This window comes from Corvus kubaryi, unplaced genomic scaffold, assembly GCF_017639235.1.
Source record: "Corvus kubaryi isolate FWS band 111438036 unplaced genomic scaffold, C.kubaryi_AGA036_p1.0 72, whole genome shotgun sequence".
Lineage (NCBI taxonomy): Eukaryota > Metazoa > Chordata > Aves > Passeriformes > Corvidae > Corvus > Corvus kubaryi.
Genome location: NW_024582060.1, coordinates 3,687,301 through 3,705,787, shown reverse-complemented (window position 1 = coordinate 3,705,787; position 18,487 = coordinate 3,687,301). Strand labels below are relative to the sequence as shown.

Here is an 18,487-nt window from a genome sequence, read left to right as displayed (position 1 = left end):
TCCTACCTATACCTCAGTTAGCACTCTGTTCCTCTCTTACCAGAACTGTTACAAGTCACAAAGCCCTGCTGACATTTAAGACACAATTTTCTGTACACCAACACCTTTCAGCAGCAAGCTGCTAATCCCAGCTCTCTGCTAGGGCCCCCCACTTTGCTACAGCTCGGGAGTTCCCTGCATTATTCCTTCAGCTGTTGCCTCAAAACCACAAAGGAAAAGGTGCTCACAGCCCAGGATGGCTCATGAAGCAGACAGCAGGTGAAGCAATCACTAAAGGAACATAATTCTGCGTTTCTCATGGAAGTTCAAACAGTTATTTTTGCTGGGGCCAGCCTTGCTCTTCCACACCAGCCTATAAGGCACCAGCAGGAGGTTTTTGTATCTGGTCACTCTGCTTTCCTCCTTCCAAATGCAGCTACAGCAATTAGTTTCAGAATTTAGCCTGTTAAGATGATTGAGAGGTGAGGAGTCGCTCGAAGGGGAGATTTATAAAAGAAAAGAAGAAAAAGCAAACATCAACTTACTAAAAAAAAAACTGAGACTTTTTTTTTTTTTAATTTTGGAATTCAAGTAGGAAAAATGAACACTTAATTAAATGTTGTGATTTTTTTTGCCCCTCTCTGGGTAATTCAACATTTAAACCAGGAATATTGTATTAAGGTATAGTTTATTAAAACTAACAGAGTCAAATCTGAATTTAGATTTCAATGCCTCAGATTGAAGACAGACCAACCTATATATGTCTCTGTGAATTTTTCACAGAAAATGTGCATTTTGGTACTGTCTTCTGCTGTTTCTGAGATGGCTACAGGGCACTGGAATATGTTTCTTTCTGTTGTATAAATTTTTCAAGCAATAATCTGTGATGAAATGTAACATTTTGATAGTTCTAATTATGTTGCTCTGTGCTGTTGAATTAATCCTCAGATCTTTAAGACAGGTTATAAATTGTGCCTATATGGTCTTGCCAACCTCAAGACTCTGTAGACACATATATAGGTGCAGTAGTATGTTATATGCTCACAGAGAAAAACTTCAAAATTTTGCAAAGAAAAAACTGTGGAAAAGATACACATAGATGTAAAACAAATTTAAGATTTAAAAATCTTTTCATTGAAAAATAGCTTAAAACACCGTGTGTTTTTTCCCTCTTTCATTCTGCACCAAGAATTTAAAACTTTGAGAAAGTAAACTATATGAAAGAATTAGTGTTTCATTGCATCATTTCTGAGTTTCCCAGCTGTTCCTTTACATCAGCTGCTCATTTACAGCCCCAAACTTAGAAACAACAAACATCATACACTTAGATGTTATCAACCTAATTCTTACCAAATGAACAAAGCTGTTCTGAAAATGTACTGGCCCAGGCCCTACATGCAAATCTCATAGCTTTACTAAGGATGTTACTGTGTGTAATCTAATTAGCTCTTGGCTATGGTGAAATTTACTTTTCCTTGGGTTTGCTGATGGCTGGAACAGTACTCGGATTAACATCCAAGAAGACAACATGGAGTTCAATGACTTGTGCCTCCCCTAAAAGTCACGCACAAACTTTGAGCAGTTTGACTTTTTGGCTGACAGAATTACCGGGAATACTCCTCTGCAGCCTGGCTGCACCCACTGCTGTGATTGCAGGTTTCCACTGTATTCAATCATTATTCACTGTGGATCTTTCCTCCCCAGCCCCATGAAATCCAGCTCTTCCTCCCAGCTGTATTAAGTGGCAGATGACCAAATAACATAAAATTTCTAGCTACCCTTTTCACTCACGCTGCAGAATAATGGAAAATATTTTAGGAGAACTCTCTGAAGGTGCGTACTAAATATCAAGACAGTAAAAATAAATATCCCGTAAGATAAATCTTTCTTTTTTATGCTTTGCAGAGGCATTTTGCATCAGCCCTTAAGCAGCTGTGGCTGTGCAAGACGTGGTTTATCCACAAGGGTGCTCTCTGCACGGAATACAGCTGGGGCAGGCAAAGCAGGTCCAATTACATTTGATCGCTAGCACGGGAGATGTGATGTAGGAAGGAAGCATGGCAGAGCATCCTGACTCAAGAGCAGGCAAAACATCTTAGCTAAATATAGATTAGATGAAGTCTTGAAGCTGCTCCAACTTTTGAGAAGGTCTGGAAAGGCCTGGCTGGCGCCAAGACTGCTCAGAGACTGCCTGGTCCTGGTGTGCCATGCAGGTCCTGGGGACAAGCAGCACCTGACTGTCATTGCAGTGACTGAAAGCTCAGCTGGTGATGCACAATGTACAAATCTTCCTTTTTCAGTGCTCTATTCTGGGACAGACATGCACTTTAAAGAGTTAACATTTGATAATGGTCTTTCTTTAGGTAGAAACCGATCCAGATATTCCTGTGAATATTCATAACTATTACTAATTTCACCTGAGTTTGTTAATTTGGCACCTGAGTGGCTCTCTAGTTCAGAAGCCCATGAATTTTATCTGTCAGATGGTCGGTGAATTGAATAAATTATGAGTGTGTCAACACAAAGATTTGGCTGCATTTCTTTTCCTTCAAATGAATACTGTGTAGTATTTGGTATGAAAGGCTCATTGGGAAACTGCAGCTAGGTAAAAGGCCAAAAAAAAAAAAAAAAAGAGGCAGAAAAGTATAAAAGAATCAGAACTTTAACAAACTCTTCACTCCAGTATTTAAAAAAAGCTCTGAAAGAAGGCTGCTCACATGGATTTACTGATAAAATCAGGAAGTTGAACTTTTTCTCAAGTCAGCTACTGCTGCTTTACAAGAAAGCTTCAGATTTTGCTACTTGGGTTTCAATATGAAGGGAACGCTTATAGGAGATTAATTTCTTAATCAAGGTTTTATATACAATTCTGATTTAGCATTCTTGAAATTTCACCAATCATAGTTAAATTATATTCATCAGTCTGCTTTTTAGCTCCTTCAAAATAACTCTAAGTACAAGAGGCTGTGAATTTCTAAGTCTTCAAGAATAAAGGACTGCTGCAAAAGATTTGAGCTCTGATTTTCAGTGGTTTTATCAGCTGGAGTACTAGCAGTTGCCTTTCTGTTGTAACGGGAAATGCCTTATAAAAATTGACCATTTTAACTTCATACCACCTCAACAGATCATATCGCTGTCATCCTTTTAAAATGGAGATACTAAGACCAGATTTTTCATGCGTTTGACAACATTTTTTTCTACTTCCGTGCTAAGGCGTTGGAGGCTTGATTTTAAAAAAGTACAGAACATCAGCTCCAGCACAAATCTGCAGCTCAAGAAGCTGCTCAGTGACCATGGAAAAATCATGACCTGCAGCTGCCCTTCAAACACGGCCTTAGTGACTTGCCCAAAGCCAGCTAGTGAGATATAATTACTGCTGAAACAAGAGTTTGTGACATTGAAGGGTTTTTTAATGCTATTATGTATTTGTATTGTGATAAAATTGAAAAACACTGTAAAGAGTAGGTCACCTCCTAAAGACATTTTCTTACTGTTGTCCTAGTTTTCCCTTACATTTTTCCTCCTGCATTTAGAGCATTATGGCACTCGTGGTGGTGTGAGATCCACAGCTCACAGGAAGACGTTTGCCCAGGAATCTAAGGTTTGCAGGAGGATTGATATCCCTTTTGAACCCTTTTCAGGTTCCAAAGTGATCCATCAGGGCACTGTGATCTAAGACAGCATTTTAGGACACATTTAACTTACAGGGAGGTTAAAATTGTATTTAAAATCAAATACATTGCACTCAAATACATTTTTAAGTGCTTACTCCAGAATTCAGGTCCTGGTATGTAAATGTTCTTAATGCATTATCTATAAACATCACAAATATACATCTATGTACCCTTCTAGATAAAGGAAGAAAGGCATTGCAGAATATCCATATCATAGAAAACAAGTGTGTTTCTAAGACAAAATCACATCGATTTTTTTTGTCATGAGCAGAAGGGTAAGAACATTTTCTTCAGTGAGCCTCAGCAATCCCACTTGCATCGCAGGGCAAAAGGTGCAGATCCAAGCTGCATCCCAGGAAAACATGCAGAGTGTGCTGCATTCCATGAAACTCATTCCTGAAGGTTTTCCTGAGCTGGGGTCTCAAGGAGGACGTTTCCTTTTCCTGCCTCTCAAATGACCGGCAGACTTTTCGAGGATTCTCTCCCATCTAGTGTTTAACCACTCTCACTTTCTTCTGAGCTTGCTCACAAAGCCTTTATCTTATTTGTCAATGTTTGATATTAAAATAAAAAAAGGTATTAATCTCTGCAGTGACCTTTCTGCTTTATTTCTCCTGGAAGGGGATGCTGCATCTTTTGTAAGTAACTTCAAGGCAAGATAGTATGCGGCATTCAAACATATGGCTTTTATCCAGTTAATCATTGTGCATTACCTACTTTCATCAATGTTCAGAAACTTAATTCCAGGATTACTCATTCCCCCTAAAATCCAAATAAGAAAATCAGAAGAATAGACCCAAACAATAGAACTTTTATACCAGGATAATTAGAAAAGGAACCTATTACCCAGGATTATAATTACTGACTAACATATTAAATGACCTTTAACATTTACCTTAAGCCCCAGATTTCTAGAAAACCAGAAAGGTTATGAATGCCATATTAGTAATCTTTAATCTTTATTACTGCTGTGGACAGAATTTTAATGATTTTTAAATAGGCAGCGGTCACTAACATATCCCTATTAAAATAAAAAAATCTCATAAAAAATTAAATGGATTAAGACTTCAAATGTACCATCATCAAAAGTATTATCTAATTATGGAGTTCAGTGAACAGGCCAAGTGAAATGGTTGGTAATATTAGTTACTTACCACATGGGAATGCCCGGGATTTATGCACAAATAGATTCTGCTTCTGTTGCAACATAGTAATTAAGAATTTGTCAGGGAAATTTGACCCTCTAGGGTAGATATTACTTTGTAAAATAAGAATGGCAGAGCACTAGTCTCCTTGCTGCACATAATTTAACTTGATTATTTATACATCAAAGGGAGTCTGCAGTGACTGCAGTATAATATTTAAGTAGAGGGATATTAGAGAAAGAAGCATCTAGTGAAATCTTTTTCCCAAATCTCCGTGAGAAAATAGAGGAAATTTTCATAAAGCATTTCATTTTGCATATAAATTGGTGCCTAGATTGTGCCTGTGAATTTACTGCTGTCAAATTTAATTTTTCTTTAATTCTTCAGGCCCAGATGTGAAAAGCTCTGTGTGCAGGCTGCAATTTTCAATGCTTACAGGTAGCACCCGGATCGATAATGTGTCTTTATGAGAAATTACCATTAATGTTATTGAGTATGCATTTTGCTTTATAGGATAATAAGGTAATATGAAATGCCAATTCATTCATTAGGAGAAAGCTAAGTGCTTAAACGAAATGGGTGACAGGTCTGAAAAAAGATGTAGTTGTGGGCAGGAAGTCAAGAATGGATTTTTAATGACCTAATACCAAAAGGTTTTTACCACTTATTTGCATTTGCTTCCTATAAACAATATTAACTTTAGAATAAAAGTGCTCGAATATTTAAATTGCAGTAAGTGATTCCACTTGAAGAGGCTATTTGGAAATGCTGGGTTTCTGGGAAACTCTCTGCCTGGCCTTTTCAAAGACCACAACGTGAACTCATCTGGTGCAAAAATTAAAACAAAACTCATTTAAATTGACAGGCATAAAGCAAGCATATTTTGAGCATGGCCAAAAAGCCAGAGGTTAGTATGTGAAAAACAAACAAACAAAAAAGTGCTTTAGCTCTTTGTTCAAAGTACAGTGTTCTCCCAGCTCAGTGCAGTAAAAAGAGCAGGTATTGAAAAGAAGTTTGTCAAGGGAAAAAAATCCAAACTAAACCCAGATCCCATTGCTATTGTTCAAAAGAGTACTGCAGCTCCTCAGAGTACAATACTAACAAAAAACCCCAAAAAACCCCCAAAAAGTGGTGTTGTTTGAAAGTCTGTTCATAAAGTAAGAAATTAATTAATTTCTAGATACATTCAGTGTCTGAAACTGTGACCACAAGAAAGAAAGTTAAGAGACCTTTTATAAAACCTCACTAGGTTCTTTTTTCCCCCAAGTCCTAACTCTTCTGAGTGAGTTTCTGAGTTTCTTTTTTTACAGTTTTCAGTGAGTTGTTTGCCCTCTTTTTTTCTGCACTGGAACCCCCACACGTGATCCCTGGAGCATGAGCTGTGCCAGGGGACGCTGCCATCCTGATCCTGCACAGGTTGGAGCCTGGGGGAGGTTTATCCCTCTCCATGGGGAGAGGATCAGACCCTGCAGGAGATAACTTGCATGCCTGGAAGCAGAGCTGGCTTTTCTTGGAGCAGTACTCTGTTAGAGACATGGCCCCATTCCCTGCTCCTGCCTCCCTCGAAAAGCCTCCACCAGCCAAAGCCCCCTTCAAACTTCTGACATAGAAATGCCAAGTTTTGCCTTACTAATGTAATTTATTAGGATGTAACACAAGGCATGGCAAGGAGGCAATTCACAAGCCTACCCAGGGAAAAACACATCCAGGTTCTTCAGTGTTCCTCACTCCCATTGCAAAGTGTTACTTCAGTTACAGGAATAACTTAATGCTATTAGCATTACAGGAGTAGCTCAGTGCTAAAGTTTCCAAAGCTGGTCTTTTTTCCACAGGAATACGGGGACCTGACTTCCATTTAAAATGATGGCATTCTCTTCAATTAGATCAGAATTCAGAATTCCTCAACAAAGATTTTCCTAAAGTTTTCATTTGGTCTTTTATGACCTTCACATTTTTGCTCTTCAGCAGCAAATAAGACATTTTATTTACTATCAACACCTTAATACAGCAGTTTGAAAGCAGACAGCTTAATCATTTTTCCTTTTGAATAGCTAACATTGTAAAAACAAAGGACAGACACCAGAAAAAGCTTTAAAGTTTTATTTTTATTTTTTTTTCTACAACTTGGCAATGGCTGCTTTGCCTAAAGTTTTTTTTTGTTTGGTTTTTTTTTTTTTTTTTACTTTTATGTGGGGCTCTTTTTATTTTTTTTTCCCTTGACCTTCAACATCTCAAACTACAAAGAGAGGACTTTCTCTAATGCTGTTTGAATATACTGCATTTTTCTTTTAAGGAGCCTTCCACTGATTTTTATCCTTCAGGGATCAATGGTTTCCTCAGTTCCATAATCTGACAAGCTATAGTAAAAGCAAAAGGCCCCCACTTCTAGAGCCTTAAGTGTTAACGTGAGATGGCAACGGATGTACTTTCACACTGAACTCACAACAGCCTAAGGAGAGCTTTAAAGTATCTTAGCCTAAGTCTCTCTCTTTGGGAGGACTGAGATATGGGAGGAACTTTAGTATTATTGTTAATCTGTATTACAAAAGCACCTAACAGCCTCTGCTGAGTTCAGGGCCCCATTAAAAGCAAGGAGGGATAAAGCTGGTTCAAATGTGTGTTCAGTCCAGCATAACCTATGAATGCCTTTGCTTTCTGGTAGAGTCTGACTCTTTTCCACAAAACTCTTGTTAAGTTTGGAAAGTGGGAAAAAGAAGGAGAATGGAAATGCTGATTCACTACTAAATTAAGCACTGCTCATTTTGCTGCTACAGTAACTTGGAAGAAACAAAATTTATTGCTGTAGTGCAGCACAGTAAGTTGATTTCTAAGGGACTTTTTGATCAAAATAATCTACATATCATCACATAGCTCTCGGAATGACTCCTTCTCCAATGTCTCCCGGTGGCTCTTTGCACAGAGCACCAATACTCCCTTCTGCTCAATCACATACTATACAGAGAGCTAACTTTTTAATTTTCTTCAGTACTTCAGCACTGTTTGCTTTGTCTCACTGGCATCCAAACACCTTGACATGCTGCCAAACATTCCTACAGATTGAGAAACCAGTCAGGTGGTGAACCTGGAGCAGCATCCCACACGGGAACCATGTAAAGGGAGGATGGATCGGTGAGCTGACATGTGGCGGAGGAGGAAGCTGTTCTCTAACACGGATCCTCCTACGAAAGAGGCTCAGAAACCTGGCTGGTGAGTCTCTGGGTGCTGTTCTCTGAGGGAGAGCAGCCATCAGCTACCATAATTCACTTTATGCTGCCAAGTGTGCAAGTCAGGGAAGTGGAGATGGGCCCCTGTCACATCTTGCTCTGCCACTATTGTACTGCCCCTAGAATGTGCTGACTTTGAAAATCAGAGTGGCATCAGAGGGACATTGATAATTTAACAGTCCTTTGATATATGCCAATGTTCACACTGGGATGGTACAACTGAGGCAGTGCTGTCACCATCTCTGATTTGTTGGAATTGATGATGGAGTAAAACAAGTACTACCTAGGGTTTAATGTAAAACAGTTAATGGGATTCAGAGGGAAGATAATGGAATATATTCACAATGAGTCATATATTTATGTCCACATTATGTAGAATATGACAACATATTGCAACCGGATTGTGACAGGTTTAATTTACATATATGTTTGTAACTCCTGTCTTCAGTACTCAAACTTCATGGGACTCTAGACACTCAAATTTCTACTTCTAGCATCAAAATATGTGCAAGCCCTTGGCTGGGAGTGGCAATCCTGGCAAAAATGAAAATCCATATGACCAGCAGACCCTCTGTATTTTCTTACTTTAAGACAGAATTTCACTACCACCCCACCTATCTCCTGTGGACATGCAGGCACTGCTCTTGATGTCTTTGACCTTGCTTACTCTGTTATCACTGTTTCAAGAGCATCATCCTCTGCTGCAGCCAGGGCTCTGACATTCCAGCTCACTTCAGGCTGTTGAGGAGACCTTGTGCATTCTCCTTCCCATGGTAATTTTGAATCAAACTATTCCTGAGCCATGGTTTATATGTCACATCCAAAGAGCACTGCTCTGAAAAACACAGTTATCTTCTAGCAATCAAGTAGTCCCACGGAAGTCCCAAGTAAGTTGAGTAGTCCCAAGGAAGTTGAGAGACAGAGTCAAAGCCTATAAAACTCCCTTGGTGTTTACTCCAAGGAGTTTTGGATCAGGCTTTGGACATGCTTCATCTTCTATACATTGTCTATAGCTCAAACATATTTACAGCCAATTACCAACAGCAACGATTGTAGAGGTTACTGATGATCTATAGAGTGCAGTGGGATAATGACTGAGACAAGACATTCCTCTCATCACAGAGATCTGGGTAGTATTGCTACATTGCTACTGTTAAAGTGGTTGTGCGAGTGATTTCTCTTAATAATCTAGTAAGTGCTTTGGGATCTTTCTGAATGAATGGATTTCTAGAGCACATGCATTCCTCTTATTGTTACTTATCCGTCTGAGTACTGTCACACAGAAATAGGGATTCTCTGTGTTTATTTGGTTTTGAAATAATATATAGTCAGTACAGCTATAGATCTCAATCCTGTCACGGGAAGCAAAGCACTATCTGTTAAAATGTATTAGCCAAACATATGCAGACAAATGGACCCAACAGCACCTCACCACAGACAACAAATTCCTCTCGTCCTTTAAGAATGTAGGGGTTGTTTTTTTGATGTTGTTGTTGTTGCTTTTATAAATAAGCACCTAATCTCATCTACAATATGTCATGAAAGTTCTCTCTCTCATTTGCACAGGCAGTTACTCAGTCTTTTTACATATTCACCTGTTTGGAAATTGGATGCAGTTTTACACATTCCTTCCCTAAAATGAGGCCTACATTAAACGTATTTTCCCTAAATTATTATTATCTCCTATGCATAGTTAACAGAAAGCAGTGCAGCTAGTTTAAGTATAATTATCCATAACTTGTCGTGCACTGATGGCATCCATCATTCTTCTGGCAGAAGCAAACTTGATTCCCACACCAAAAAGCTTATCAACAACATCAAGAAAATTTATAACTGATACTAAAATTATGAGCACTACATAACTCCCCAATAATATCTGCAGTGAGTTTTGACTGATATTTGGCCTAATTTCCTAATTTAGGGCAAACAAGCCTCATATGCTAGACAAATCCAAATTTAGATCCTGACTTTTGTTTATAATAGCATTTAAAATACATTAAGCCTGGGAGTTTCAGTGAGGGGGAAGAAGTCTGTCGAGATAACTACATGTTCAGTGTACGCTGAAAATTTTGAGATAGCAGTACTTATTTTTCCCTTGTTTGTAAAACCAGAGGCAAGGATTATACAAATATGCAGTCTCACCCTTTTCTGCACTTGTGTGTCTATATCTATACAACCACTCAACACTTTATATTCATGTTGCAAGTCACATAGGGATTTTTTTCGGTGGGGTATTGTGTAGTTCTGGCCCCAGAGAAGTCCTCACCAATGACTTCCAAGCACTGTCACGATGCAAATAAAAACACAGCGAGAAAAGAAAGTTGCAAGGGTAAAAGGCAACATATAAAGTTAGTTAAAAGAAAAAGAGACTCTTCAAATTTAGTCTAAATTTTCAGTATATTCCAAGATTTCTCCTTTCTGGGTTGGTACTTTAGTGGCTTCAGGAATCTCAAAGGGTACAAAATGTTATTTAATGCCTGTATATAACAAGGAATATGATACATTATAAAAGACCCATAGATGTGACATTTAGGATCCTGGTTTGGTGGCGGTCTTGGCAGTGCTTGGTCAATGGTTGGACATGACGATCTTAGAGGTCTTTTCCAACCTGAATGATTCTATGATCCTATGCACAGCTGTGGGTTTCTCACACCCGGTTTTTGTGCGTGCATATTTGCTAGGTTAGTGCTTTTCTAATGATCCATCAACGGCAAAGTGAATCTGTTTGCATAAGACCATAAAGACAAAGATTATCAGCACCTAACCTACCACAGAATAGAAAAGATCAAGAAATACAGAGTTAATCTAAAAACCCAGGAAGGTCTCTTCCACTTCAGGGAGGAAATAAACAGAAAGTTCTCACCACATTCACAACCTCTTAAGGACACTGAAATCTCTTTCACAAAAGAATAGCTCACTTTTGGTGTCTAAATATTTTCGCTTTTACTCTTGCACTTAAAAAGCTGAGATTTCATCCTTTCAAACAAGTACCTCATGGAATGAGTCAATGGAAATTAACAGACAAGAAAGAGGTGAAGGAAAGGCAATGCTTCCACTAAGACAAAAAGTTCACATTGGCTCAACTATTTTTTAAACCAGCTTCTCATCTGCATGAACTAACAGAATTTATTAGTGTCAGTAAACAAGGGCCATTGCCTTAATAATTGGTGAACCAGCAAGTCTGTAAGGCATCCAAGTCCTCTCCCAGTCTCCATCTTAACAAAATCTTAGTTAGATTAATAATAATGCCTGCGGATTCTGAGCTAAGCTTCATTCAGTCTTACAAAATTTAAATTCAATATGCAATTCAATGGGAAATAAGTTTTCAAGATGTCACACAGTTTTCAGTTCATGTTTCAAGAAACAAGGAGCAAAAGGTAGAAGGTGAAAAAATGCATAATATAGTGACTGTCTCTTTTGCACAACAAAAATGTGAGAATTGAGACAGCTGTTAGTAGTCTCAAACAATTTTGTGAGTAGGACTTGTGGGTTCTGACTCTTCAACAACCAAGAAAGCACACGGACCATTTTTAGTGTCATTTTCTCAGTTACTTTGGCTAGAAGGAATGGTTTCTTGATGCTGAGAGGTTTTCTATGTATTACTCTGGAGTATCTACTTTTGAAACTAGACAAGGTTCAGAAACATCAATAAAATGCGAAATAGATGTTTTTCTCTACCTCCTTAATTCTACATTCCCCAAAGCATCATTCAGGTTTTAGGTGAAGGGCTGAGTCGTGTCCCCTGCATCAACATTTTTGTAGATTTGTTTTCATGCTTCTGCAAACCGTTTCTCTTTCCATCGCACCAGAAATCAATCACAGCGTTGGGAGAGCTGAAAATATGCTGCTCCTCAAAAGAAAGAACTGTGTGGCTGGAAAGTAATTATACTGAGAAAGCTGTTCCGGGTGGACAAAGCTAACCAGATCGCTTAAGAGTGTGACAAAATGCTAAATTGATCTGAGCTGTCTAGAGACAGTTCAGAATTTCTTCTTGGGATGTTCTGTTTCAAAACCTTATTACCGTAACTTCTGAGTGACTGTATGTCACGATCATGAGTTACTCCATTTCAATGTGTATTTATTTTCTGTTAATGTTATAACTTAGGAAATTCAAAAGGATGGAAAGGGTACTTGGTTCTATCCCTAAATGTCAACCATGTAAGTGCTTTGACTTTTATTTTCTATTTGCTTTGGTCAGTGTAAATTTCTATGGGTTTTGCTGGTTGGGGGAAGGGGATTTGGAGATGTGCAGTTCTTGGTTATTAATATTTGACTTTGTTAGTGCTATCTGTTTACCGTATGGCTTCTGGAAAAAGATAGGAAATATTAGCTGGTGAGTCCTTAAAATGCACGATGTGTGGGCACACGCCTTGTGCCTGCACATTCTTTGCACTGCTGCTGCATTTATCCTGTGATTGACCATGGAGGGGGTTTGATATTGTTTTTTGATACTTCTTTGCTTTTACTTCACTCTTTTTACATTTAATACATTTGGATGATCAAGTTTGAGTGAATCCCATATGCTTCATACAGGCTGGTTTTTTTCCTTATTTCTGGAATAGAAAAGATGAAGGCTGTTTTTAGCCGCTGTTTACATTCACAAAGCTGGATCCTGCACATAAATGAGTTTTTATACAAATGCCTGGGATTTTATACAAATCCCATTCCTCTTTCGCTTAGAACGAGTAACAAGACAGCTGTCTCCCAAGCAGAAAAGGCTGTTGTTAAGAAAGCAATAATAGGCCAGGCTTAAGATCCTTAGCCGGGCTCTTTTATTTTGGGACTTTTACCAAAGGCTGAGGGGTACCCAAAGAAAATATCAAATATCCACTAATATTGAGGGCCTAGTACTCATAGTTGGCAGGGTATGAAATTTGTTTCTATAGGAAATCACCTTATTGTACAGAAAATTGAAACTGTGTGAAGGCTTTTTTCTTTTCTTTTCCCCAAACTGAACATGAAAACTTTTGGGGGTTGGAGGTGATGGCATATTGTACTGTGAAAAATTGGTTTATGCTCAAATGCCTTTTGCGGTCACAACACGATTCCTCACCTCTTCTTGCATGAAAAGGCAAGAGTCAGAGGGCGCTTCTCCTCTGGGGTTTTTCCTGAGATCATTTATGCTTTCCAAAGCCGGATCCAGGTCCCAACCGATAGAGCGGGACTGTCACAGCCCGGGTGCTGTCCTGCAGCGTATTTCCAAACAAGCCATTCCCCTTGTTTTCTTTATTTTTCCCTCTAAAAAGTGATTAAAAGGAGGAGGCCGTCGATGTCCGTGAGATTCACTGAAATTCCTTGAAATGCCGCCGTGACTTTCATTATTCCGCCGTTACCGAGGAGGCTGTGCAATTGTGCCGGGAAGCCACTGGGTGTCAGCAGGAATGTGAAAGCAAGGCAGGGACACCCAGCTTTCCCTCTCCATAAAACACAGCAATTCACGCTACATCCGTGAGAATTCCGGAAAGGAGATGCCTGGCAGAACTTTTGCACCCAGGAACACGAGTGGGCAAGCAGCCCCGATGTCAGTCAGCTCAGCCTGAAGAGCAAGACTCTCTTAGTGCTTCTCCTTCATCCTCTAACAGAAAGCTGATTGTTAAGAGAGTGTTTGAGGGCCAGTTTTTAAAAACCAGACAATGAGCTCAACCCAGTACCTCAGCCAGCTAACAGGCTTGCTCAGGATCAGAGGAAAATCATTGACAACACACAAAATCCTTTTAGCACATCTGCTTGTCAGAGATTAATACAGAGTTTGTTTATACTTATCATTAAACCAAACTTTTGCACAGATTTCACTGATTTTTTTATATGCATCTCAACAGCACCCACAGATCTTGCTCTGCTCTGTGTCAAAGCTGCTCTGTTCAACTAGCTGTTATACCACTGCAGAGTAATCCTCTGTTAATTTGGACCTCAACCCCCCTAAAAATCGAGGGTTTGGGATCCCAAAAAATAAAAGCAAAGTAGTTAAGGTCTAAAAGTGTTCTTGCCTGTTTGCTGTTATTGATAAAATGGTCTGCCTGGTCGTGAGAGACAAAAACTGAGACAGACAACACACTCCAAACAGTAAACTCAAAATAAACTCATCTGGTTTTGAAAGATGAACATTAATAACAATTTGTAGACACATTGTTATGGGTCCCAGTGTATGTCTTCTGTAAATCAGTAATGGAAACAGTAGGATGAAACAAAGAATTATCAGCCACAGACACTTTTGCTTCTTTTGAAGGAGAACATGTAAACATCAGGAAAATTTTGAATATTTTTCCCTATAGACTTCTAGACTCACTACTGCTAAGTAACACCCGTGGGTCAGAACCCTGTGAATTGCAGAGTGTCTTGAAACTGTGCAATCTTCAGTGAGAATGGAGAGCGCCCCTCTTCTTGCACGATTAGGCGTTTACCCTCATAGATGTTCTCCGTGTATTTCTCTGTAAATAACACAGGGATGCTGCCAGAGTGGACAGCTGCTGAAAAAAAGGCTCTTCCCCTTGAGAAGCAGGGCTTTCAAACTGGTGGAAATGAAGTATTAGCTCATGTGACATTCCGTGGAGTGGCCTGATTTAAATAACTATACTTTATTCATAATGAGCGGAATGCACCAATTTGCTCTCCCTTTTCCCTCTCCTCCCTTTTCATTGCCCTTTTAAGGTGCAGAAGGTTGTTTTAATTCCACTCAGAATTACTTCTCAAAAAATTGGTAATTCTGACAAAAGCATCACACTTTACTGTAAAGGCACTCGGTGAGCAACACTACGAAGGTTACAGGAGAGCACCAGCTATAGCTCTGTTGTTTTCATTTGCATACAAATTGTGAGCCAGAAGCAAGCATTTTCATACACTGAGTTATATAAAATCTGCTTTTTTGGACTGAATTTTAATTTTATTTTTATCCACAAGAATTTCTAAAGAAGTAACGGTTTTGTTTTAGGTTTTTTTTAAAGATGGAGATCTAAACTCAGGGTAATTTTTCCAAATGATGCATATTTTGAGATTGTTTTATAAGTTCTTTATAATGTAGAATTTGAGGTCTGGCAATCAGATATTTAGACTCCGTTATGAATGAGGTGGTTTAGAAATGAAGACATGCTTGCGGTCACAATTACAAAAACATATTTATGATGAGAGAAGAACCAGACAGACACGAAGACAGCAGGTGGGAAAGTGAGGAAAAAGCATAAGAAGTGGGGTGTTTTTTTGCATAACAGACTCTTTATCACCTGTGCTGAAACTGTCAAATGATAAAGTATCCAGTGGAGATTTTAGAAATACTGGAGGAGGCTAAGGTTTTGCCTGGGACCTTAACAGATCTGTGAAGTTGCTTCTGTTCCTTCCAGACTGCAGAGGAGAAACTACAAGCTGAGTTACTTCCACTCCTACCTGTGAGCTTCACTTGCATATCCCTAGCAGTAAGAAGCACACATCAATAGCAATTGAGATGAAATAGCAGAGGACACAGAACAAACTGAGTTAAAACTTACCCACTCCATCCCTCCCCAATGTAGTACTATACTTGTAAGAACTTCCCACAAAAGCTCTCTTGTGTTCCTGTGAGATAACAGGAAATGGGATGTGCCTGGTTCCTAAGCCACCTGACACCCATTGTGGTGATGGACTTCCAACTCACCTGGGGCAGCTGACGCTTTTAGGGAATTGGTAACACCCGGTTACTGTGTAAAGTGGCAGACTGAGGCTCCTGCCAAAGCTGGAAACCAAGAGCTTGGACCTGGGGATGCTGGTATTAGACATAAGGGTCTTGTGGTAGGAGGCTGTTATAAGGTTGTATGTTGACTATGCATTTTTCAAGGTAATGGCATTTTGCTACTGCTACTTTTCCCCTATAAAAGTTAAAGGAACAAAACCCAAACTGTAGTATTATAAAAATTACTTTCCAAATATTTATTGGCATTTAGCCTGTGATAAATGGTCAGCAAAGTTTAAATGTTGTATTGCCTTCTTTTTGCTGGAATTCTAATAAAAATATCAGTGAAACACCAAGTGATTTTAAAAGCTTGCATCATTTTGACATTGTACATTTTCTTTGTTCTTGGACTGTGAAAGATTAGGCACATCTGCATTAAACAGATAAAAGTTTGCTTGGAGAGATTTTATTGTGGTTCTTTTTTCTATTTGTTCTTCCTGGGGATGACATTCTCATCTGGTATAAATTGGCAGAGCTCTCTGCTTATGGAGCAGAGCTGTCCTGGTCTACAAAGATTCAAAATAAGGCCTAGAAATCTGATAGCTGCCAAAAACCTGGATCTGTTGGATCTTTTTCAGCAAGATATGTGCATATGCACACTCATTTTCTCCTTTTCTCACTCTTTGAGGTTACCAGGTTATTTCAACTTGACTGTTGCTGCTATCCAACTCACCTAATTAACTGATTTCTTTTATGATGTTTGTAAAGTTTGTCCCACTTGCTCACAATGCTCCCAAAGACTTTCCTTTTAGCGTGGCATGCTGACTTCAGTGTCTATCTAAACAGGCCAGGATGACTTGATTTAAATAATAAACTTTTTAAATATTTGATGGGCTATGGAGCTCAGCTGTTGCAGGGAACTGTCTCAAATGAGTGTGTCTGTGGGCATGTAAAACCCAGGATCTTATTTACTGCAACATGTAACTTGAACATGCTCATGGGCTGACCATGACAGCATTTGGAAGCTGGGAGAAACCAGTCATTAAGATGGACTTGCTACAGATTGCTCTGAAAACCTTCTTTAACCCAAACATTGTCAGCTCTGAGCTAAGCCCCAGAAGAAATGCCGTTTTTAGGATCACATAATTGGCTGATCAAGTTTTTTAAAAGGGTACCACGTAGATTTCACTTTGTGGAAGATGCTTCCCTGCAGCTTTGAGTGGGATCCATTTAACCAGTAAATGTATCAGTTGCTGACATCTAGATCTGATATAACCACTTAGACGCCTTTTATATTCACTGGAGTGATTTGAGGATGCAAAGTTTGGAAATGTCTAAAATAGGTCAGATGAGTTATGAGCTAAATTTGCCTATTCCTCTTTATCCAGTAGAAAGGGCACTGAGGATGCCCAGCTGAGGTAAAAATTTATGCTGTGGCCATCTAAGTCTACATGAGGTGAATCTCACACTCACTGTCTTAAATAAACTCATCAAAATAACGTTGCAGGAGTGTCCTTAACACTGAGCATGAGCAAATGCGTGGCTCTGAACAGCATCTGTGTTTGCTCAACTTTTCATTTCAATTTGAGCACTTCAGTACATCATCAGTTGAATAAAATAAAAGACTGGCTCTGCAAAGAAGTATATTTCATGGAAACATACTAGGATTCTTGAAAAACAGAAATCTCAACTGATGAAATGAAAAAATTCATTACATTTAGGTTACTATTCTTAAAGCATCTTATGAAAGGAAGAGGCCTTTTTTTGGCAGATACTAGAGGGACTGGAAGGAAACACATCCAGTGTATCCACATGATGCGACAATGAACTGTGTGGACTACCTTTTCAATCTCATTTTAAAAGCCTCGGAGAGAGGTCCTGTGGAGCTATGAACAGGCTCATGAGTGAAGTACCAAATTGCAAGGAAAAAGTATCTCTGAGTGGCACGGTCCCCATTCCCTGCCCTGGCCACTTCTACATATGTGAACTGGAAATTGCTACAAAATCAGAAAGGCCACAGTTCTGCCAGTTGTTGTGCAAGGAATGATTGAAATTCCAATCTTTTGACTGGGACACAGCTCTCCAAGAGCACTCTTGGTACGTAAACACCAGCACGTGAAAGGCGTGACACAAATACCTGTCTCACAGAGTAAAAAGGCATGTTATCTGACTCTGAAGTGAATTCCTAGCTATGGAGATGTGAAGGGAGAGGGGAGAAGAAGGTCACTATGTGGTAAAAGACAAACATATCTGATGCATGCAATCAAGCAGGGCCCGTAAATTAATTTTCAGCTCTAAAAATTGACTATCTCCTGGGGAAATTCTATTATCGAAAAACAAGATATATTCCAATTAGGAGAGAGGTCATATAGAGGGCAGGATAGAAAAGAGAAAAGGAAGAAGACAAAAAAAAACTTTACACATTAGAGCTCTAAAGGTATGACCGTCACTAAATGGGACAAAGGGGAGGAGGCTGTTAGGAACCTTAATTTGAAATGCCCTTGATTTCTGTCATTTTAAGTTAAAGCCTGCATATTTTAACACAGTGGTGCCTTACAGTACTCTGGCACATTGTGTGTACTGCTACCTGCTGTGGATCTGGACCTTGGATCACTGCTCTGTCTCTCAGCATGACATGAAACACTAAGGGGTACATTTTCAAAGCAATAAGTGGGGATTTCACTGCATGATTCCCACTGAAGCCAGTGTAAGATACGTAGCTGAAGCTCTGTGCAATGATTTGAATACTTCCCATATCACTTCTTAGAATTGCCGAAAAAATATTTCTGGTAGTAGAATTTTCCAGGGACTGCTATTTGACTTCAA

At 39.1% G+C, this 18,487-nt stretch overlaps 1 long non-coding RNA gene across 2 annotated transcripts in view; it reads right to left on the bottom strand.

Moving 5' to 3' along the window:
• The window catches only part of LOC121675148, a 214,916-nt gene that overhangs the window by 6,647 nt on the left and 189,782 nt on the right, over nt 1-18,487 (bottom strand). The gene's annotated exons all lie outside the window — the stretch shown is intronic.